Below are 24,074 nucleotides of genomic sequence, written 5' to 3'. Positions count from 1 at the left end.
TGGAATGAAGCTGGAGGTGGGGAGATTCAGGCTAGATGTGAGGAGGAGGTTCTTCCCCATGAGAGTGGTGAATCCCTGGAATGGGTTGTCCAGGGAGGTGGTTGAGGCCCCATCCCTGGAGGTGTTTAAGAGCAGGCTAGATGAGGCTCTGGCCAGCCTGATCTAGTGTGTCTCTGCCCATGGCAGGGGGGTTGGAACTAGATGATCCTTGTGGTCCCTTCCAACCCTGACTGATTCTATGATTCTATGATTCTATAATACTTCATAATACTTCCTGCATATATTTAATATTCTTCCATTACCTACATTTAAAGTGAGGTTGTAGATTAACCAATTAATATTCATGTGAATATTTGAGATGAGTTTAAAAGTATGCTAAATAAATACTTTTATACAGGGTAATATAGCTTGTAAAAATATTTATCATTTTGATAAAAAAAAATATATTAGTTACTGATTTATAAATTTTAATTTTCCATCAGAACATTTTTAATATTTTAAGGATGTGGTGACGTGGTGGTTTGAGCCTTATCTGGGATTTAAGAGCTCAGATGGAGGCAAGACTGAGAATCCCTCCCCCACTTCCCCCCTCCTCTTTCCTGATAGAGAGAAAAAGGGAAGGGGGAAAGAACAGGGAGAGATAAGGCGAGAAATAAAAGGAAAGAAATGGGGATAAGGAAAAAAAGGAGGAGGTAAATCTACCAAGAAATAATTTGGAGTCGGTTTGGAAGTAGAGAGGTAAAATTGTTTAAAGAAAATTATAGATGTAGATAGATACACACATATATATATACATATATATATATATGTAGAATAGAATAGAATAGACCAGGTTGGAAGAGACCTTCAAGATCATCGCGTCCAACCTATCACCCAACACCACCTAATCAGGGTTCACAAGGGAAAGGAACAAGGGTAGATAGGAAGAATATACAAAACCATCACTCCTTTGAAGAAGTGTGGGTGAAGCAGGGAGAAAATACCCAGCCCTACCACATGGCAAAGAACCAGGAAGCCAGCAGCTATTCTCTTAGACCTTTCGTCCCAGCGAAGCAGAAGCAATAGTGCCCACTGTACCCTCCCCTTTATAGTTTTGCTGGACAGGGAGGGAGAGTGGAACAAACTAACTCGGTTTCTCCACCCAGACACTTGCCCACTCATCCCAAATGGATATGGAGAGAATCAGAAGGGCAAAAGCAAGAAAACATCAGATAAAGCAAAAGAAACAAGCAATGTAAAAGCGATCACTCACCACTAGAGGATTGATGTTCAGCCAGTCCTCAAACACATATGTTGGAAAAACTCCCTCTCTTATGTTTCTATGAGAACAAGAAGACACAGCCTCAAGCTGCATCAGGGGAGATTTAGGCTGTTAGGAAGAAGTTCTTCATAGAAAGAGTGATTGCCCATTGGAAGGGGCTGCCCAGGGAGGTGGTGGAGTCATCATCTCTGGAGGTGTTTAGGAAGAGACTGGATAGGGTGCTTGGTGCCATGGTTTAGTTGATTAGATATTGTTGGATGATAGGTTGGACTCGATGATCTCAAAGGTCTCTTCCAACCTGGTCTATTCTATTCTATTCTATTCTATTCTATTCTATTCTATTCTATTCTATTCTATTCTATTCTATTCTATTCTATTCTATTCTATTCTATTCTATTCTATTCTATTCTATTCTATTCTATTCTATTCCGTTCCTTTCCATTCCATTATTGGTAAGGAATGCCCCCTTAGTCAGTTAGTGTCAACTGTTCCAGCTGTGTCCACTCCTATCTCCTCAGCTCACACTCATCTGCAAGAACTGCTCAGCAGCAGCTGAAACATCAGTGTGTTATCAACACTGTTTTATACACCAGTCTAAAGCACAATACCATATGAGGCACAATACAGACAGCTTAGAAGACAGTGATGAGTTGTATATATGCATACATCCCTCAAAATCTACACACATAATTCAAAGTGTTCATGACTGAAATAAGTAATTTTAAAATGATAAAAAAATACCTAGGCTTTCTACCTTTGTAAAGATATAAGACATAAGAACGACATTAATACATTTACTTTAGATATAATGTAGATAAATATGCATTTTTTAGAGGGAAAATTGTATGCTCTCAGAACTGATGTATGGGTTTCACATCCATAAAGTTTAATCAGGACAATCTTTGATATCTATCTCATGAAATACCTGTCCTCCTATGCTTTTTCTCTCCAATGTGTATATAGGCAGCCCACAGCCAGATAAGGTATCTCTTAAGTTATTTTTCATGTTAGCTGAATCCCATTTTCTGTACTCTTAAGGTTTCAAAAGCAACCAAAGGACAAGTCAGGGAGGACAAAAATTTTACTGCTTGCAGCTGGGCCTTGAATTGGAAAAGCTTGTTACTGTGCATTTCAGCCCCTGGGTCAGCCACAAGCACTCCATCTCATCACTGTGGAGATGGTCATTTAGTGCTGTCACTACAAATAATTTCAATTTCTCCAGCATGGGAGATGAGCTCTTCCATGAATGTTTTCTATGTTCAAATGCTTTCAATACCCCTGGTTACAGATGAAAGAATAAATTATAAATACATATATATACATATATAAGGAAGTCCTTCTTCTGGAAGCATAGGTTTTCAAACTATGGCATCGACAACTGGATGTATCACTAGGAATGAAATGGCCAAATTTTCCAGTCCCTGTGAATGGGCAACAGCAGTCTGCTCCTTCTGCTAATCTCAGAAACCCATATATATTCTGTTAACTAAAGCAATTTACTCATCTCTTATGGGACTTGAATGCTCAGCAGTAAACAAATGGCTTATTAGTAATCATGATTTAGTATGATTTTGGCTGAGAAAGTATCATTTAAAACAAAAAAAAAGAAACATGGTTTGGTCTCTGTTTCCTTTAATTAATAGCCATTTGCTATGAATTTCTGTAAAGACTTCATTAGCTTCTCTGCTGAGGTAATTGCTGATTTTAGCAAAGAGTTATATTTACATAGGTAAATCATGAAGCTGGGTGGAAGCATCAAGACAATCTGCACTGGTGAACAATATGAGCAGAATTCACAGGTAGAGGCTAAGTACAGTTGATATGGAAAAGTAGAATAAAAAGAATAAAAAGAAGTAATAACATAACATTTAATTTATCATATGTGAAACATTGGCCCTTCCTACCATTGGGTCAGTGTGCATTGCCATAGTAGTGTGTGATTGCCAGATTTCTTAAAGAGAGCTTTGGGATGGTGACAGTAGAAATCATAACAATTTGGGATTCAGAAGTGAGTCCTCAGGACAGTAAGAGGCTAAGCCATCTCTCTGTCGGCTCCTTTGTTTTGGACTTACCTTGTGCCAAACATAAGCCTGATCAGAAAATCTCTCTGTGCTCAGAACTGGATTAAAGATTTATCTCTTTACATATTATTTTTTAACTTGTTTTAATACTTTTTTTTTCACTGACAGGAAGAGTTCAGTATGAGCAGGCAGGGACTGAAGAAGAAAAGAATATGAAGAGACAGGCAGTGACAGAAGGAGAGAGAAAGAGATGAAAAAACCAATTTTAACAAACATTTTGATTTAATTTATACTGAAAAGGGACAAATAAATTATTCTTTGTGCAGAAGTACAGGAAATGTTACCTGTGTGGGGTATCACAATGGTGGGTATGTCATTTACAGTTACACTGGTTGCATGAAAATGTGTATGACATTTTCTTCTTGCTAGAAGTTTATATTTCTCTCACATCAAAGTGATGAGATTCCCTTTGTATTTTCCTTTTATTTTTATCCCAGTATGAGGCTGCATTAAGCTATGTGGTTCCTTTTGATTTGCTGAAGTGCATTTTGAACTCCTACTTCAAATTGAATTCTGATTTAATGAAATTATTGCTAAATTTGAGCTTTCTTTATTCAGCATTTTTATTAAACTTGCAAGATTACTGAGGATTTGACCAAGGGAAAAATATGCACTTTCACCGCTCAATTTGGATCACTCTAGAGACATATTTCAGCAAAGCCGATAGCTGAAGTGCAGCCAGACTTTGATAGACATTCATATTTCACAGTTCCACTTTATTTTACAAGGAGTCTAGTGGAAGTGAGTGGCATGGCTTTGGTACACAATTATTTATTATTATTTTTTCCTCTGATAAATAATGAATTTCTTTGTCAGTTTTATAAGCCAGGATCCCAGAATAAGATAATTTAGAACTTCATGGAAGTCTGTTCGAGTGAAAATTAAATACTTCTCTTTTTGTCTGTCCTGCAATTCATTGTTTAGGCTGGAGAAGAGGAGGCTCAGAGGAGACATTATTGATGTCTACAACTACCTGAAAGGAGGTTGTAGCCAGGTGGGGGCTGGTCTCTTCTTCCAGGCAACCAACAGCAGAACAAGAGGACACAGTCTCGAGCTGCACCAGGGGAGGACTAGGCCGAATGTTAGGACAAAGTTCTTCACAAAAAGAGTCATTGGCTATTGGAATGGGTTGCCCAGGGAGGTGGTGGAGTCACCATCACTGGAGGTGTTTAGGAAGAGACTTGATGAGGTGCTTGGTGCCATGGTTTAGTTGATTAGATGGTGTTGGATGATAGGTTGGACACAATGATCTCAAAGGTCTATTCTATTCTATTCTATTCTATTCTATTCTATTCTATTCTATTCCATTCCATTCCATTCCATTCCATTCCATTCCATTCTAAAAACAAGAGGATCCCGTTGTCTCAGCAGCTGTCCTTTATACACTTTTAAACTAGAATCACAGTCTCAATCAGCCCTCAGCTTTCTACATAAAACAATTGCAATTTCTTTAATCTTTCTCTATAGTTCCCATTTGATAAGGAGATGAGATTTGTCTTCTTTTATCACAGCATCTAAGTATTCTATAAGTTTGTATAGTTACTCTAATTGCTTCAAGCCTCGTATTTTGCTTTGTTTTGTGCTTTCTTTTTCTATTTATTTAAAATTGTTTTTCAGCTCTGAAATAAGACAAAATGAGACTGCTAAAAGGTTCAGTTTCCATCCTGAAGATGCAGATCAGAGTATATAAGGCTTATTTATCATGTGATAAAGGACAATAATTTCTAAGGGCAACTGATCTTTTTAAGGAAGAGACATTTGGAGGTCATAAGTAATTCCCAGGTTTTGTTTTATAGATTTATTATTGTTAAGGAAAGAGAAAATTATTTTCTTGCCTTGTTTGTTTGCAGTCATTTCCTTAATGTACTTCCAACTGAGACTTACTTTTTTGATTTTCTTCGGTTTTTTTCAGGCTCAGTTTGATTCTTCCATATCTCCATTTTAGATTCTCACATTTTATTTCTTTTTAATGCAATATTCCTTCAACTTTTATATTGAGTTTACTCTTATCATTTTCAGCCCATTTTTCCAACTGATCATTATCACTCTAAGTTCTAATTCTATTCTTCATATATTTTATAATCCTGCCAAGGCTGGTGACAGCTTGTATTTTTTTTTCCCAAGACAGATTCATTGCATATGCTGTGTAATGCAGTGCAGGATAGACATACTTCTATTGGTTTTGAGTAAATTATGTCCAAAATCAGAACAGGTGTATCTATAAAATAAGTAATGAACACTGGAGAGGCTTCATTCCTGAGAATGCCTTTTGATCGTATTGCATCAGTTTAATTATCTCTAACAAAGCACTGCATTGTGGAGTGGAGGTATGCTCTTGCAGACATCACTTGAAATACTTTTCCAGTTTGAAAAGATAACTACTTATGAAGAGGCTTTAAAAGTATTTATTTATTTATTTGTTATTTCCTACTGGCTGTGCATCCACTTTACAGTCATTATATCTAGAACCATTTCTCTGATTTGCTTGTAAATTTGCATGAACAGCTTTCACTAAATAAAGATTCCAGTGGATTTTTATCATCTATCCTATCCTCCTTACCACTCAAGTGATTGAATTGAGATGGCTCAACATAATTTGCTGTTGACAAGGCTGTCCAGAGAAGGGCAACAAAGCTGGGGAGGGGTTGGAGCACAAGCAATGTGAGGAGAGGCTGAGGGATCTGGGGTTGATTAGCCTGGAGAAGAGGAGGTTCAGGGGAGACCTTCTTGCTGTCTACAACTACCTTAAGGGAGACTGTAGACAGATGGGGGTTGGTCTCTTCTCTCAGGCAACCAGCACCAAAACAAGAGGACACAGTCTCAAGCTGCACCAGGGGAGGTTTAGGATGTTAGGAAGAAGTTCTATACAGAGGGTGTGATTGCCCATTGGAATGTGCTGCGAAGGGAGGTGGTGGAGTCACCATCACTGGAGGTGTTTAGGAAGAGACTGGATGGGGTGATTGGTGCCATGGTTTAATTGATTAGATGGTGTTGGATGATAGGTTGGACTTGATGACCTCAAAGGTCTCTTCCAACCTGTTCTGTTCTGTTCTATTCTATTCTATTCTATTCTATTCTATTCTATTCTATTCTATTCTATTCTATTCTATTCTATTCTATTCTATTCTATTCTATTCTATTCCATTCCATTCCATTCCATTCCATTCCATTCCACTCTACTCTACTCTACTCTATTTCATGATTGTTATCTCATTATTGTATGCTTTGTACTTACACACTTTGTTTAATAATTAGCTAGCAGCATCTTAGTGTTGCTTTTGTGCTCATTACCATAGATTTTCACAGAATACTCTTTTGTGCTTTATTTAGAGATGATTTACCTGAGAAGTATAATTCATTTGTTCTCTAATACCTAAGCCAAACCTCCTCAGTTCTCAAAGATTTTAACTAGCAGATGAGTCCTGTAATTTCCCTAGATTAACTTTCTTCAAGCCCTACAGTACTAACTATATTTAAATTTAGCTAAGTACTTTTAAAACTTTTTCTCTTTCACTTCTTGCCTATGTCCGTACCTAGATGTTGTTAATTTTAGTTGTGTTGAGCCTCTGATGACAGTCAATCTTTTTCACAAAGTCAGGTTAAATAAAAAAAGATTAAAAGGGAGGAAAGAATTTTGATCTCTTACATATTATCATAGTATCATAGTATCATAGTATCAGTCAGGGTTGGAAGGGACCACAAGGATCATCTAGTTCCAACCCCCCTGCCATGCCCAGGGACACCCCACACTACATTAGGCTGGACAGAGTCTCATCCAGCCTGGTCTTAAACACCCCCAGGGATGGGGCCTCGAGCACCATCCTGGACAACCCATTCCAGGGTTTCACCACTCTCATGGTGAAGAACCTCCTCCTCACATCTAGCCTGAATCTCCCCACCTCCAGCTTCATTCCATTCCCCCTAGTCCTATCACTACCTGAGATCCTGAGAAGTCCCTCCCCAGCCTTCCTGTAGGCCCCTTTCAGATACTGGAAGGCCACAATTAGGTCACCTCGGAGCCTTCTCTTCTGCAGACTGAACAGCCCCAACTCCTTCAGTCTGTCCTCATAGGAGAGGTGCTCCAGCCCTCTGATCATGCTTGTGGCCCTTCTCTGGTCACGCTCCAGCACCTCCACATCCCTCTTGTAATAGGGGCTCCAGAACTGGACACAGTACTTCAGGTGGGGTCTCATCAGGGCTGAGTAGAGGGAGAGGATCACCTCCCTTGATCTGCTAGCCACACTTCTCCTGATGCAGCCCAGGATCTGATTGGCTTTGCGGGCTGCAAGTGCACACTGAGAGCTCATGTTGAGCTTTTTGTCTGCTATAATTCAATCTGCACTAGTTTTAGGATGCTGCATAAAGATTCAATATGATTCATAGCATCATGTGAAAAATCTCTTTTCTTCATAGAAAGAGTGATTGGCCATTGGAATGGGCTGCCCAAGGAGGTGTTTGAGTCACCATCATTGGAGGTAGTTAGGAAGAGACTGGATGGGGCACTTTGTACCAATGTTTAGTTGATTAGATAGCATTGGATGATCTCAGAGGTCTTTTCCAACTTTGTTAATTCTATTCTATTCTATTCTATTCTATTCTTAATCCTGTCAAGTACAGAAATAGTTACTCTATTTTTAAAGTTGGGAATATTTTTATTTTTTATTTATTTTGTTAATTCAGTGAAAATCTTTGCAGCTACTCCTGCAGAGTTTTGAACCAGACTTTAGGACAAGGCACTGAACCAGTCTTCTAAGTACATAATATAGATCAAAATTACAGCTTTCAACCTACTTCCAACCTTGGAAGCATCAGTTATTGCTTATTTATAATTTTTCCATGGCTACATTCATTGAATCTCCCAACAAACTTTTCTTTGTCACCTCCTCTCCTTTACACACTCATTTTCTAATCTGAAAAATGGAGCTATGGGAAATAGCAGTGACAGGAATGAAAACCAAACATGCAGTCTCTAGACTGTGACAGAGCATCAGGTTGCTACTGAGTGAATGTCACACAAGGAAGTCAGTTGCCACATGATGGTGACATGATAGAAGCCCCTGCCCATTCTGAGAAACAGGAATACAGGGATAATGCAACTTTTGCAAAGTGTGTCAGATTCTAATCCCATCAGCAGTGCCCTCTAAGAATTCAGTATAAATCTGAGGGATCACAAAGATTAAACTCTTTTCTGCAATGTTCAATGTAATGGTAGACCTTTAGATTACTGTTAGGTAGAATTCTCTTGTAATGAACAAGGATTACAGGAAAAGGTGTACACTATTTAGTTGACTAGATAGTGTTGGCTGATTGGTTGGACTCCAAGGTCTTTTCCAACTCGGTGCCATGCTTTAGTAGTCATGAGGTCTTGGGTGACAGGTTGGACTTCATGATATTTGAGGTCTTTTCCAACCTTACTGATTTTATGATTCTATTCTGTTCTAGTCTAGTCTAGTCTAGTCTAGTCTATTCTGTTCTATTCTACTCTATATGATTGCAGGTGTTCTGAATCTTTGTGTAAAACATTTGTAACAGGCATTTTTTTTAAATAAGAAAAAGAAAAGCAGTAGAAGAAAATTGAATTGTTCATTAAAAAAAAAAAAAAACAAAAAAACAACACAAAAAAAACCCACACAAAACCAAAGCTCAGGCTGCATTGAGAAGGACATGAAACCAACCTGTCCAACCTGTCACCACAGACCTCATGACTAGACCATGGCACCAAGTGCCACGTCCAATCCCCTCTTGAATACCTCCAGGGATGGTGACCCCACCACCTCCCTGGGCAGCACATTCCAACAGCTAACAACTCTCTCTGTGAAGTGCTTTCGCCTCACATCAAGCCTGAACTTTCTGTGGTGCAGCTTGAGACTGTGTCCTCTTGTTCTCAACTCAACATCTTTCCTAAACTGAGGGGCTCAGAACTGGACACATTACTCAAGGTGTGGCCCAAGCAGTGCTGAGTACAGGGGCACAATGACCTCCCTGCTCAATAAATAGAGTAGAATAGAATTAATCAAGTTGGAAAAGACCTTTGAGATCATCAAGTCCAACCAACACCATCTTATCAACTGAACCATGGCACCAAGCCCATACTAAATATATGGCCGCAGTTATACCTATTTTATTGTTTAGTAAAGGGTGACAAAGATAACTAAGGGATTTATCATAGAAGGAGAAGATGAGAGAGAGTTCAGTGTGAAGAGGAGAAGGCATAGAAGGATCATATCAACAAGAATGAATAGTTAAGGGGAGAATCTAAAGAAGATGGAGACCTGCCACAGTTTACACTATTGTGATTTTTCCTTTTTTTTGATCAGCTGAGAAGACACAGTGGAGAACAATACATGGGATGTGGCAGTTTTGGGGTATGCCTTTAAAAGTTAGGTGCAGATTTTGAGCAGAGAAAGGGGAGAAATATAAACAATTCACAGTTGGGTGTAGAAAGGAAAACAAAAGATTGTTCTAAAATTAATTTCATCGGACAGATGTGTGAGATGTACCCCTAGCAATCTCACACATCCCACTTCATTCCTTTCTTTCTTCTCTGGCTGCTGCTTCTGCTCTGCTTTGGCTGAGAGGATCTTATCGCTATTGGCTTTGCAGATAAGGAGGCTAATGCTTTGAACTAACAGTACTCCTAACGTCTTTCTCTTTTCTCCTAATTATAGAGGAAAGGGGGAGGGGGGAGGAGAGTGAAGCAGTTTCCTCCCTCCTTCTGGGATACCAGAAGGTGTTCAGGGGGGTTTCTGTGCTGTTTTCTGATTGTAAATACCTGCATAATATTGTAAATACTGAATATTTATACATATTCATTGCATTCCATTGTAGAGTGTAGTTATTACTTGCAAACATAGCTTCCATTTGCTTTTTTGGATTCCAGCTCATACTGGAGCTCCATCATGCCTGGTACTGCTGTACTCATAAGTGGAGTTACTTCATTCAGAGCATGGAAGTCAATTGTCAGACGCCAGTCTCCATTCTGCATTCGCATAGGCCACACTGGACTGTTGAAAGGTGAATGAGTTTTGTTGACGACTTTCTGACTTTCCAACTGGTGAATCAGATTCTGAATGGATAACAAAGAGCCACAGTTGGTTCTGTATTGTCTGTGATGCACAGTCTGAGAAGCAACCGGCAACTTTATGTCCTCTATCTCATGTTCTCCCACAACTGCAGATTCATCAGAAAGCTCAGGTCTAATAGACAGCTTCAATATATAATGTAGCATTTAAATAGGGACAACTATTCAGATACACTGGATTATAATTAAGCATATGTCTACTATGTCTACAGTTTATAATAAGTGAAATATGTAAGTTGTGTAAGCTTACAATTACTATACAACTTGTTTTGTATATATCCATGTAGATGGCTCTTCTTACTGAAGGCTCTTGATTGCAATGGACTGATCTTGCTATGGGCAAAATAAAAATGTTGTTTCTTTCTCCTTCACTCTTACTATTACAGCTAATCTGATATATGGCAGTAGGTCACCAGTCAAAGGCTATATTACTGCAGGCAATGAAGACAATACCTGACATCACTGTCCAAGCCTCACTGAGCTTGTTGTGCCATGTGTACAATTTTGAAAGGAAAGGGATATTTTGCATGAGAATCTTATGACAACATAGAGATCTTTATAAGTCTGGTTATCTTATAAAGAGATAAACCACAGAGAACAACTTGTAAGGAGGCCCAGAAGACAAAGACATGGATCTCTAAGTCTGGTTGAGAGAATGGAAATGAATGGTCTTGAAAGAACATTCTCTTTCAGTCTGTTCACTAAACAAGAACCTACATATTCTAGATTAGTAATTCAGAATATCAATCTGATATGAAATAAACTATTTTCTGGATTCTTATCTTTTGAATTGTATGTTATCTGCATGTATTTACTGGACACATGAACATGCCTATGAAAAGAACAAGATGACAAATCAAATTGAATATCACCAGAAAAATTAACATTTCAAGTAGCCAAGCTTGGCCTGTTTCCTCCCAAAGCAGACTTCAATAATCATAGAATCACAGAATGTTAGTGGTTGGAAGGGACCTCCATAGATGATTGAATCCAACCCTTCTGCCAAAAGCAGGATCACCTAGGGTAGGCCACACAGGAATGCATTCAAGTGGGTCACCAGCTTTGTTCTGACCAATGTAAACAGTGGTCCCTTTTACTACAGTGTAAGTAGAGCTGCAAATCAGGTCAAAAAACAAAACTGGTTAATAGTCTTTTGATTTGAAAACAATGGGTTAACTTTTTTTCTATTCATATATTGGGTTTTGAAAGTTTCCAGAGAAGGAGACTCCAAAACCTCTCTGAGCAGCCTGTTCCAGCGCTTGATCCCTCTCACAGTAAAGAAGTTTCTCCTCATGTTGAAGTGAATCCTATGTTGAGGCGAATCCTATGTTGAGGCTTGTATCCATTACATAGAGGACCCTCAACACCCTTCAGAAGTGAGTCCCTGATGACAAGCACCCATCTTTTTCTCTTAACTGTGGATGTTTTGATAGTAGGCTTGCTCCCTCCTTGTCTCTCTGAATGATGTAAGCTAGACAAGCTCTCATAGCTGCTGTTAGTTGGTTTCCCTTGCAGAACATTGTTTTTGGTGAAAACAGGTTCATCAAGAACAGAAAATCTATTTTTCAGGGGCACCTGGGAGGGGGGCATTCAGTGGCTATTGGGATGCCATGCCTGCCACTGATCTTCAGCTTCTGAGTCATCCTGTTTGGGAAGCTGGTAAGAGAGTAGGGAGCCCTCACTGTCCTGAATTCGTCATGGTTGTGGAGACTGTTTGAGGGACAGCGGAGCCTTACTCCACCAGTCCAACTCCCTGTTGCACTCCCTAATAGACCTCTGCTTTTGGAGTCTGCTCTTATTTGAATCCTGGAGGGAAAAAAACCAACTATTTAGATAGCAAAGAGCTAATGGCTGGCATGGATAACCTGATGCACTGCAGTGACCTAATCAACATGTGTACAGGGATTTCTTTTTCTCCTTATGAAACCAAGTAGTTGCCTCTCTAAGTATATTTGGATAAAAAATATTTCAGCTGAAGGCACAAAGATGAGTTTACCTGTTGATTTGATTTGTGGCAGGTACAAAGCAATGCAACTTCTTGAATTTACATTAAAATCTTGAAAATAAGTATATCAACTCAACTCTTCGTGGTAGTTTAGGCTGGGTACCTTCTGCTGCTACCACACAAGATACACCTTTGGTGCCCCAGGTATCCAGCCCAGTGGGTGGACACAGGAAGTTACATGTTTCATTCCCATAATGTCCTGCTCCCTATAAAACCATCTGCATAGTCCGACACTTCCTCTTCCCTTGCTGCCCTCGTGGGAGATGCTCCCTGTCTGATAATGGAGGGGGAGTTATCCCAAAGGGTTTTAGGCCTGGCTAGGCTTAATGCCAAGAGAAAAGGGGAAAGGCAATCAGATGTAGCCAGCTGAGATTAACCTAACAGTGGAGAGGCGGAAGAAAGAGCCCTGGGGGTTTTGGGTGTACCCTCAGGTGGGGAGAAGGGAGTGTTGGGATGCTTCTGGGTATGCTTAGGGATCTCCTTCTGTGCTTGTGGTTCTCTGTAAAATATTCACTGCTTTTCCATTTAAACTTTCCACCACTTCTGCAATCCAGTTGTGTGAGTCTCGTTCTTTTTGCCCTGGTAGGAGGTAACCAACCCACCACACTCTTCAATTTATAAAACTTCACATTAGTTTTTTAACAACAGATAAAGTTACCATGCTAAAGTGCATGACCTGAACTAACATTTGCAACTAAATTTTAATTCATATTTCTTTCAGATATTTGCCTCCAAGCCTACACTTTCTGTATTTCCAGAGATTATGCTGTACATTCTCATGTACATTAATCATGGTCATGAATACCTATTAATATTTTCTTAATTAGAATTCTGAAGGTTTCTTTAATGTTATGAGTTGGTAAGAAAGAAAGTAATTCAAGCTTTCTATAAAATCCCTTAAGCATAAACCTTAGTTATGACTTCTCACCCATGCTTCTTCATTTTAGTTCCACTGTGCTTCACCATACATAAGTGCAGAAACTCTTTATATTTCAGCTTAGAGGAACTAAAAAGCCTCTCATTTACCTTTCAGATTCCCTGGATAAGTGTGTATCCCCAGTTGCTTGTCTTTGTTTCTCTTACAGTGACTCATCTTGAAAGAGGTCAACTGCTCATTTGAAATCTGTTCTTTTGAATAGTTTTTCTGACTTCTAGCAATCACTAATAGTAATTGAGAAAACATCAGGCTATGTTTTTCTGTTTTTCTTAGATGAATCAGTTGGGGTTTTTTTTTTTTAGCTTGCCTAAGAAGCTAAAACATATGTGATTCTATAAATCCTTGACCTTGTGTTTGGGTTGTACATAAGCTGCACTTGCACGTGTAAGAACTGCTGGATAGAATTTCACAGAGTAAAGCAACGTGTTTGACATATATCTCTGTGTAAGTCTAAGGCATGCATCTCCAAATCTACATACATGTGGAGAATGCAAAAGCCCATTGGCTTTCCCTACAGTAGTTTTCCTCAAACCTTTGAGACTGAAGCCTTCATAATTACCCTTATGGGCCGTCACCATTTGAGCTGCAGCATGAAATCGTGAAAGATGTTCCAAACTTATTAACAGTCTAATTGTAATTGTATGTATTTGAATTTTAAATATGCTTATTGATCTGAATCATGAGTTTTATTAGGGCCAGACTGGAACATTTAATTGCAGTAAATAGAGGCTGTCCCTGTCATGTTTACAAAAAAGTCCTTTAATCTAAGCAGGCAGCAGCTGTTTTCACTGCTGCTGGATACAACCTTTTCTGCACCATTAATTATCAAGCCTATAGGAGCCAATCACTGGTTGATGATGAGCTCCCTTTTCATCTCTCCACCCTGAAAAGCTATTGGAGCAAACCTTTCACCAAAACTGTGAAGAATAGCAGCTTCAGTTCAAGGAACAATTTGAACCAGTTAAATTCAAATTATATGGACCAAATTTATGTACTAAAAGACAAACTCAAAAATGGTGGTAGATGGAATCTGATACTTTTATTAATAATGATTATTTTTAATTTGCCTAAAGCATTTCTATTTCATAAAGACAACAGTGTCTTTGAATCTCTGTGTTAGGTGGATACAATATTACATAAGGGCAACAAAGCTGGTAGAGGGGTTTGGAGCACAAGCCCTATAAGGAGAGGCTGAGGGAGCTGGAGTTACCTAGCCTAGAGAAGAGGAGGCTCAGGGGAGACCTTATTGCTCTCTGCAACTACCTGAAGGGAGGTTGTAGCCAGGTGGGAGTTGATCTCTTCTCCCAGGCAGCCAGCACCAGAACAAGAGGACACAGTCTCAAGCTGCACCAAGGGAGGTTCATGCTGGATGTTAGGAAGAAGTTCTTCACAGAAAGCGTGATTGGCCATTGGAATGTGCTGCCCAGGGAGGTGGCGGAGTCACCATCACTGGAGGTGTTTGGGAAGAGACTGGATGGGGTGCTTGGTGCCATGGTTTAGTTGATTAGATGGTGTTGGATGATAGGTTGGACTTCATGATCTCAAAGGTCTTTTCCAATCTCGTTAATTCTATTCTAGTCTAGTCTAGTCGTGGCACTTAGTGCCATGGTCTAGTCATGAGGTCTGTGGTTACAGGTTGGACTCGATGACCCTCGAGGTCTCTTCCAACCTTTGCGATACTGTGATACTGTGATAGTCTATTCTATTCTAGTCTAGTCTAGTCTAGTCTAGTCTAGTCTAGTCTAGTCTAGTCTAGTGTAGTCTAGTCTAGTCTAGTCTATTCTGGTCTATTCTATTCTATAAAAGTGTGAATCTTATGTAAACTTTAATACAGAAGTATTTGTGATTTTAATAGGATTATATTTCTTATACCAGTTGGAGTTAACATAAACCAGCACAGGACTTTTTTTTTTCTTTCTTGCTGATAGACATTGTTTGATTGAGGCAACATCACCATATCAGAGCTCATCACATACAAAGAGTTTAAAAAATAATGTTAAAAAAGCTGAGGGAAGAAAAAAACCCAAACCAACCAACTAATAAAAAAAAAAAATATAATGAAACTTAGAAAATATAATGAAAAATGGACATTAAATAAAAATTATCAGGGGATTTACTTATCTGTTTGTCCACTAATCTGAATAAATATCTGAATAAATATCTGAATAAATATATAATCTGAATAAATATCTGAATAAAATCTGAATAAATATCTGAATAAATATATAATCTGAATAAATATATTTATCTATTTATCTGGAAATTCAGATTGCTGTGTTATTATTCAGTACTGGAAAGGAATCATGGAGTCAGAGAATTGTTAGGATTGTAAGGGACCTCAAGGATCATCTAGTTCCAACCCCCCTGCCATGGGCAGGGATACTTCACGCTAGATCAGGTTGCCCAGAGCCACATCCAGCCTGGCCTTAAAAACCTACAGGGATGAAGAACTTCTTCCTAACATTCAGTCTGAACCTACCCATTTCTATTTTTGTTCCGTTCCCCCTAGTCCTATCATTACCTAAAACCCTCAGAAGTCCCTCACCAGCTTTCTTGTAGGCCCCCTTTGGATACTTGGAAGGCCACAATAAGGTTTCCTTGGAGCCTTCTCTTCTCCAGACTGAATAGCCCCAACTCTCTTAGTCTGTCTTCATAGGAGAGGTGCTCCAGCCCTCTAATGATCCTTGTGGCCCTTCTCTGGACATGTTCCAGCACAACCATATCCTTCCTGTAATAGGGGCTCCAGAACTGGATGCAGTACTCCAGGTGGGGTCTCACCAGAGTGGAGTGGAGGAGGAAAATCACCTGCCTCGACCTTCTGGCTGAGCTTCTCTTGATGCAGCCCAGGATGTGATTGGCTTTCTGGACTGCAAATGCACACTGGTGACTCATGTTGAGCTTCTCATCCACCAGCACCCACAAGTCCTTTTCTTCAGGGCTGCTCTCAAGTCAATCACTTCCCAGCATATATTGGTGCTTGGGATGACCCTGACCCAGATGCAGGACTTGCACTTGGTCTTGTTGAACCTCATGAGGTTGTCATGGGCCCACTTCTCCAGCCTGTCAAGATCCCTCTGGATGGATCCCTTCCTCCAGCATGTCTGCTGCACCACACAGCTTGGTGTTGTCAGCAAACCTGCTGAGGGTGCACTCAATGCCACTGTCTATGTTGTCAACAAAGATGGTAAACAAGACAGGTCCCATTACTGATCCCTGAGGGACTCCACTTGTCACTGGCCTCTACTTGGACATGGACCCATTGACAGCCAGTCTTTGGGTGTGACCATCAAGCCAGTCCTTTATCCGCTGAATGTTCTATCCATCAAACCCATACTGCACCAGCTTGGAGACCAGAATGTGGTGCGGGACAGTGTTGAAGGCTTTGCTCAGCTCCAGGTAAATGACGTCAGTGGCTTGGCCTTCATCTATTAATGTGACCTTGTCCTAGGAGGCCACCAGGTTTGTCGGGTAGGATTTGCCCTTGGTGAAGCCAAGATGCTTGTGTCAAATCACTTCCTCATTATTCTTTTGTCTCAGCAGTACCTCCAGGAGGAACTGCTCCATGATCTTACCCAGCACAGAGGTGAGACTGACTAGCCTGTAGTTCCTTGGGTTATCCCTCTTTCCCTTCTTTAAAATGGAAGTTATGCTTCCCCTTTTCCCCTTTAGTGAAGAGGTGATTGGGAGCAGTCAGCATGGCTTTGCCAAGGGCAAATCCTGCCTGACCAACCTGGTGGCCTTCTAGGAGCAGGTGACAAAATTAATAGATGAGGGGCAAGCAACTGATGTCATTTATCTGGACCTGAGCAAGGCCTTCGACACTGTCCCGCACCACATCCTGGTCTCCAAACTGGTGACACATGGGTTTGATGGGTGGACCACTAGATGGATAAGGAACTGGCTTGATGGCTGCACCCAAAGAGTGGCTGTCAATGGCTCCATGTCCCAGTGGAGGCCAGTGACAAGTGGAGTCCCGCAGGGATCAGTCCTGGGACCTGTCTTGTTCAACATCTTTGTGGGTGCCATGGACAGTGGCATTGAGTGCACCCTCAGCAAGTTTGCTGATGACACCAAGCTGTGTGGTGCAGCAGACATGCTGGAGGAAGGGATCCATCCAGAGGGACCTTGACAGGCTGGAGAGGTGGGCACAAGCCAACCTCATGAAGTTCAATAAGAGCAAGTGCAGGGTCCTGCATCTGGGTCGAGGCAATCCCAGGCACAAATCCAGGCTGGGCAGTGACTGGTTAGAAAGCAGCCCTGAGGAGAGAGACATGGGAGTGCTCGTGGACAAAAAGCTCAACATGAGCTCTCAGTGTGCACTTGCAGCCCGCAAAGCCAATCAGATCCTGGGCTGCATCAGGAGAAGTGTGGCCAGCAGGTCGAGGGAGGTGATCCTCCCCCTCTACTCAGCCCTGGTGAGACCCCACCTGGAGTACTGTCTCCAGTTCTGGAGCCCCTATTACAAGAGGGATGTGGAGGTGCTGGAGCATGTCCAGAGAAGGGCCACAAGGATGATCAGAGGGCTGGAGCACCTCTCCTATGAGGACAGACTGAAGGAGTTGGGGCTGTTCAGTCTGGAGAAGAGAAGGCTCCAAGGTGACCTAATTGTGGCCTTCCAGTATCTGAAGGGGGCCTACAGGAAGGCTGGGGAAGGACTTCTCAGCATCTCAGGGAGTGATAGGACTAGGGGGAATGGAATGAAGGTGGAGGTGGGGAGATTCAGGCTAGATGTGAGGAGGAGGTTCTTCCCCATGAGAGTGGTGAAGCCCTGGAATGGGTTGTCCAGGGAGGTGGTTGAGGCCCCGTCCCTGGAGGTGTTTAAGAGCAGGCTGGATGAGGCTCTGGCCAGCCTGATCTAGTGTGGGGGGTCCCTGGGCATGGCAGGGGGGTTGGAACTAGATGATCCTTGTGGTCTCTTCCAACCCTGAATGATACTATGATACTATGATACTATGATTTTCCAGTCAGTGGGGACCTCTCTGAACTGCCATGACTTTTGGAATATGATGGAGAGCAGTTCAGCAACCTCATCTGCCAGTTTCCTCAGCAACCCTGAATGTATCTCATCGGGTCCCATGGACTTGAACAGTATCAGATTCTACAGATGGTCATGAACCTGATCTTCACTCACCAAGGGCAGTTCCTTCTTCCAGTCCCTGCCATTATCTTCCATTATTCTGAGAGTGCAGCTGGAGCCCTTGCCAGTGAAGACTGAGGTAAAGAAGTCATTGAGAACCTCAGCCTTCTTCATGTCACTTGTCACCAGTTCACCTGTTTCCTTTCTGAGGGGGCCCACACCTTCTCTAGTCTTCTTTTTACCATTAATATACCTATAGAAATTTTTACTGTTCCTCTTGATGTCCCCGGCTAGATTTAATTCTAACTGAGCTTCAGCTTTTCTAACTAGTTCTGCTGCTCGGGCAGCTTCCTTATATGCCCCCCATTACAGCAGTCCTCTCATCCACTCCTTATAGAGTTTCTTTTTGTGTGACAGTGTGTCCAGGATCTCCTTGCTCATCCAGGCAGGTCTCCTAGCATTCATTCATGCTTTCCTCTTTGTGGGTATGCTTTGCTCCTGGGCATGGAGAAAGCGATCCTTGAACACTCACCAGCAGTCCTGGGCCCTCTTCCCTGTAGGGCTTTGTCCCATGATACTTTGGCCAGCAGATCCCTGAAGTGATAAAACTCTGCATGCCTAAAATCCAGGGATGCAAGCTTGGAATATGTCCTCCTAGTTGTCCTGAGGATCTTAAATTCTATTTCTTCATGGTCACTGCAGCCAGTGCTGTCCCTGAGCTTCACATTGGTCACCAGCCCTTCCCTATTGGTGAGAACAAGGTCCAGCATACCACCTTTTCTCTTTGGTTCCTCTACCATTTGGATGAGGCAGTTGTCATCTATGCATTCCAGGAACATCCTAGAATGCTGGTACCTAACTGTGTGACAATAAAAAAAGGGACACTAAAAAAAAGAAGAAAGGGGGGGAAGGAAAAGTCTTCAGTGTGGTCATATAAGTAGTAGATAAAGATGTATTTTTCTTTCAGAGTGCATTGAATTAATATTTAAATTGCCTTTCTCTGAAAGGGGATGTCTACTGAGTACAACACAGTTGCTTGCACTAGTTGCTTTAAAGCCATACCAAAAAGGAATTATATTCAAATGTTAATCTCTTCTCACAGTTAGACTACATGCCATCATAATTACTGTTAAGTATTTTAAATCTTACATAATAGATTGCTATAATCGGATGGAAGGCAGGAGGATAAGAAGGCAGGAAAGAAGGAAGGCAGGCAAGGAGGAAACAAGTGACAGAAGATGCAATGGAAGAATGAACCTGTACGTAAATTAATGTAAATAGCTAATGATCTGTAAAGCTTCTTAGTTATCTACAGTGATCAGATTTTCATTTTCTCATAAAGGGAAATCTGTATTAGTATAATGCTACTTCTGACAGGCATCTTATGGTTGGACATAAAGACAATATGTGAGATTCAGTAGTTAGTGTCAGAATAGAATAGAATAGAATAGAATAGAATAGAATAGAATAGAATAGAATAGAATAGAATTAACCAGGTTGGAAGAGATCTTCAAGATCACCGTGTCCAACCCATCATCCAACACCATCTAATCAACTAAACCATGGCACCAATCACCCCATCAAGTCTCCTCCTAAACGCCTCCAGGGATGGTGACTCCACCACCTCCCTAGGCAGCCCATTCCAATGACCCATCACTCTCTCTATGAAGAACTTCTTCCTAACATCCAGCCTAAACCTCCCCTGGTGCAGCCTGAGACTGTGTCCTCTTGTTCTGGTGCTGGATGCCTGGGAGAAGAGACCAACATCCACCTGTCTACTACCTCCCTTCAGGTAGTTATAGACGGCAATAAGGTCTCCCCTGAGCCACCTCTTCTCCAGGCTAAGCAACCCCAGCTCCCTCAGCCTCCCCTCATAGGGCTTGTGTTCCAAACCCCTCACCAGTTTGTTGTCCTTCTCTGGACACATTCCAGCAAGTCAACATCTTTCCTAAACTGAGGGGCCCAGAACTGGATAAATGTAAATCTCAGTCCAAACTCCTGGCCAGATTCAGCTGTTAGCTTCTTAATATAAATCTTAGTTCCGACTCCTAGCCACCATAGTATTCCGGGTATATTAAAAGCACGACCAAGAAGAAAAATAAGTCCAAACCACATAAATAATAACCTCTTCCCTAGAGAAAAAAAAAAAAAAAAAAAAAAAAAAAAAAAAAAAAAAACACAAAGCAGAAGAACAAAAATAAAACCAAAGCCCCCAGAAACAGTTTGAGATCAGAAAATGGTTGACATTGTCACTGCAGAGAGTTTAAGTTTCTAATAAAAGCTTGATTAAATTCAAGACAAGGGGTTGATTAGTAATCAGATGGTGTCAAGATAGTCCAGATTATTTCTGCCTTATTTTAAGCTCTTTTATAAGTTGTTGAAGAATTTAAATTGCATCCTTTAGGTTCCCTCAAGATAGGAAAAAATTTCCCTGCCAACAAAATTTCCTTATTTCCCTTGGAGAACATCCACTACTGTGTGCTCCTACCTCTATTCCCTGTTAGGTAAGTCTAACAGTATCTAGATTGTAGGGTAACAAAAGAGCTGTGAAGCAAACTTCCTTGTGATTAAGTGGTACATGATGTCTTGCACCGTGGTGCTGAGAAGCAGTAGCATTTGTATTTAGAAGAAAATTGAGCCAGTCAAAATCGAATCATGAAGTCAGGTAACATATTAACAATATTTAGTTACAGAATCCCTAGTTCTTTGTCATTTACTAGTGAGGCTAAATAACTGTACTTTACATTCAACTCATTCTAAAAGACAGCTCTTCTGACTGAGATACTTCACTACTGAAGAAAAAGAATGTCAGAACTCATGGGGCTAAGCGATAAAATGAAAGAAAACCATATACTTGAAAGACAGCAAGGAAACTTTACTCAGAAAAAAATTAAAATGTCTGTATGACAATACTGAAGGAAGTGTACAAAAAGGCAGAGTATGTGCTGGGTGGAGTGATAAAATGCTCATAGAATTATCATAGAATTATAGAATCAGTAAGGTTGGAAAAGAACTCAAAGATCATCAAGTCCAACCTGTCACCCAAGACCTCATGACTTCTAGACCATGGCACAAAGTGTTACGTCCAATCTCCTCTTGGACACCTCCAGGGATGGTGACTCCACCACCTCCCTGGGCAGCCCATTCCAATGGCTAATAACTCTTTCTATGAAGAACTTTCTCCTCACCTCAAGCCTAAACTTCCCCTGGTGCAGCTTGAGACTGTGTCCTCTTGTTCTGGTGCTGATTTCCTGGGAGAAGAGACCAACCCCCACCTGGCTACAACCTCCCTTCAGGTAGTTGTAGAGAGCAATACGGTCTCCCCTGAGCCTCCTCTTCTCTAGGCTAAACAATCCCAGCTCTCTCAGCCTCGCCTCACAGGGCTTGTGCTCATGGCCCCTCACCAGACTTGTTGTCCTTCTCTGGACATGTCCTTTAAGTCAATTGCCCTATTATTTCTGATTTTAACTTCTGTGAGTATTTTAAGTTCTGTGAGTATGAGCAAAGCACTTTTCACTACTTAATTTTTCCTCTGTGTTGGCTTTTATTAAGGTTGTCTTTGGGGCAGCCTCTTCAGCTTGTAAAATTTCAAAGTACACTTTTTAAACAAGAAAACTTGTCCCAGAACAGATTTCCCTGATACTTCATATTTCATATGATGAGCAATGATGATAATATGTATTTCATAGCAATATGTTTTTATGGAAATAAAATCCAGAAAACTGAGGTGTTGGAAAAAATGCTTGAGAACAAATGAAAACAAAAGATGTAGGTGGTTAGTTGGTGCTTATTATGATACTAATCTCTTAATTGTCACTGAAAGCAACTGAGAGCTTATACTAATTTTGACTAATGCTGGGCTAATCCAAGAAAAATGAAAATGCAGATTTTTTGCTCAGGCAGAACTGGAAAACTAAGAAAATTACCTTGGCCATTAATATGGAAAGTCAGTACTGCAACTAATAAGTCAGTTTTCAGAGTCAAGCACATCACGGTGATACTAGGCATTTTCTATCACAACATTCAATATGACACAGTAAGCTAGAAACACAAGGCAATTTTACCTATCACACAGCATTTCTTGTTATCTTAAGAACCTTGATACATTCTGACAGTCAGTCATCAAGCAATCCAGTTTCAGGATAGCTTTTCTGGCTTAAGCTTTTATAGCAGCTGGAGTCCTACGCAAGAAACATCCACTGCACTAAAATCACTGTTGTTCCTGTTAATGTACTCCACAGGTTACTAACATGAAAAACAGTTACACTTTTTCACATTAGAAGTCTGATTAAACTATCACATACTGACTGTGTGATGAAAAACCTTTTTCTGAAGAAGCTGCTTCATCCTTTCATTTCCTTGAGTTCACCTTACAGGAAATCAAGCGCATGCATGTCAAAAATGTTACTTTCACAAGTGTGAAGGTAACAAAATGTTACTTTCTTCATTGTGCTTAAAAATGTATGTAATTAAGAGCTAATTAGAATGAGTTTGTAATTTAGTGACATCCTTTTATTTGTTTTTGTTTGGTCTTTTTTTCCCCATGCTACTGTTCAAAAGCCTTCAGTTTCTGCCTTGTTCAAGCAATCTAGTTGGATTTAACTCCATATTAAGAGAACTAAATTTTGCTCCCCACATGTGGACTATACATCAAAACTCAAAGGACAGATAATTATATAGTCCAGACAGCAAAGAAAATCTGGACATCTACTCATCTTACTGTATATACATATATATATATGTACATACATATCACAGTATCACAGTATCACTTAAGGTTAGAAAGGACCTCGAGGATCATTGAGTCCAACCTATCAACACAGACCCCATGACTAGACCATGGCACCAAGTGCCACGTCCAATCTCCCCTTGAACACCTCCAGGGTCGATGACTCAACCACCTCCCTGGGCAAGCCGTTCCAATGACGAATGACTCGCTCGGTGAAGAACTTCCTCCTCACCTCGAGTCTAAACCTCCCCTGGCGCAGCTTGAGACTGTGTCCCCTTGTTCTGGTGCTGGTTGCCTGGGAGAAGAGGCCAACCCCTTCCTGGCTACAACCTCCCTTCAGGTAGTTGTAGAGGACAATAAGGTCACCCCTGAGCCTCCTCTTCTCCAGCCTAAACAATCCCAGCTCCCTCAGCCTCTCCTCATAGGGCTTGTGTTCAAGGCCTCTCACCAGCCATATATATATGGGGCTGGCTACCTCCCTCTCCCTTCAAAAGCTCTCACACAAGCAAGAAGTGCCATTTCAGGAAACTTATGATGTCTGAGTTATCTTCAAATGCTTGCAGATATAGCACATGACCTGTAGAAGACCTGTGTTCGTGTGATAGATGGAGATCAAATAGCAATCTCTGTGTACAACTGCAAGAACGTCCCATGTGCACAACCAGACTGTCATGTGTGACAATCATTTCACCTGAACTGAGTCTCGTTGAGTAAATTAACAATAGAAATTTAGGCAATGTATTATGCAGACATCTGTATCTGTGCTTTCAGACTGAAGCTGAGTTCAACTCGTTGCATTCAAATTATATTTTCTTAAAAAGAGTATTTTTGATAGAATGTAACTAATTCAATTACAGTTTCATGATCTGTGTCTTTCTGTTAACTTCACCCAGTTTTAACTCT

This window comes from Melanerpes formicivorus, unplaced genomic scaffold (assembly GCF_026170545.1).
Source record: "Melanerpes formicivorus ecotype bairdi unplaced genomic scaffold, bMelFor1.0.p_v2 SCAF_44, whole genome shotgun sequence".
NCBI classification, from domain to species: domain Eukaryota; kingdom Metazoa; phylum Chordata; class Aves; order Piciformes; family Picidae; genus Melanerpes; species Melanerpes formicivorus.
Note: the sequence above shows the minus strand (reverse complement) of the source record.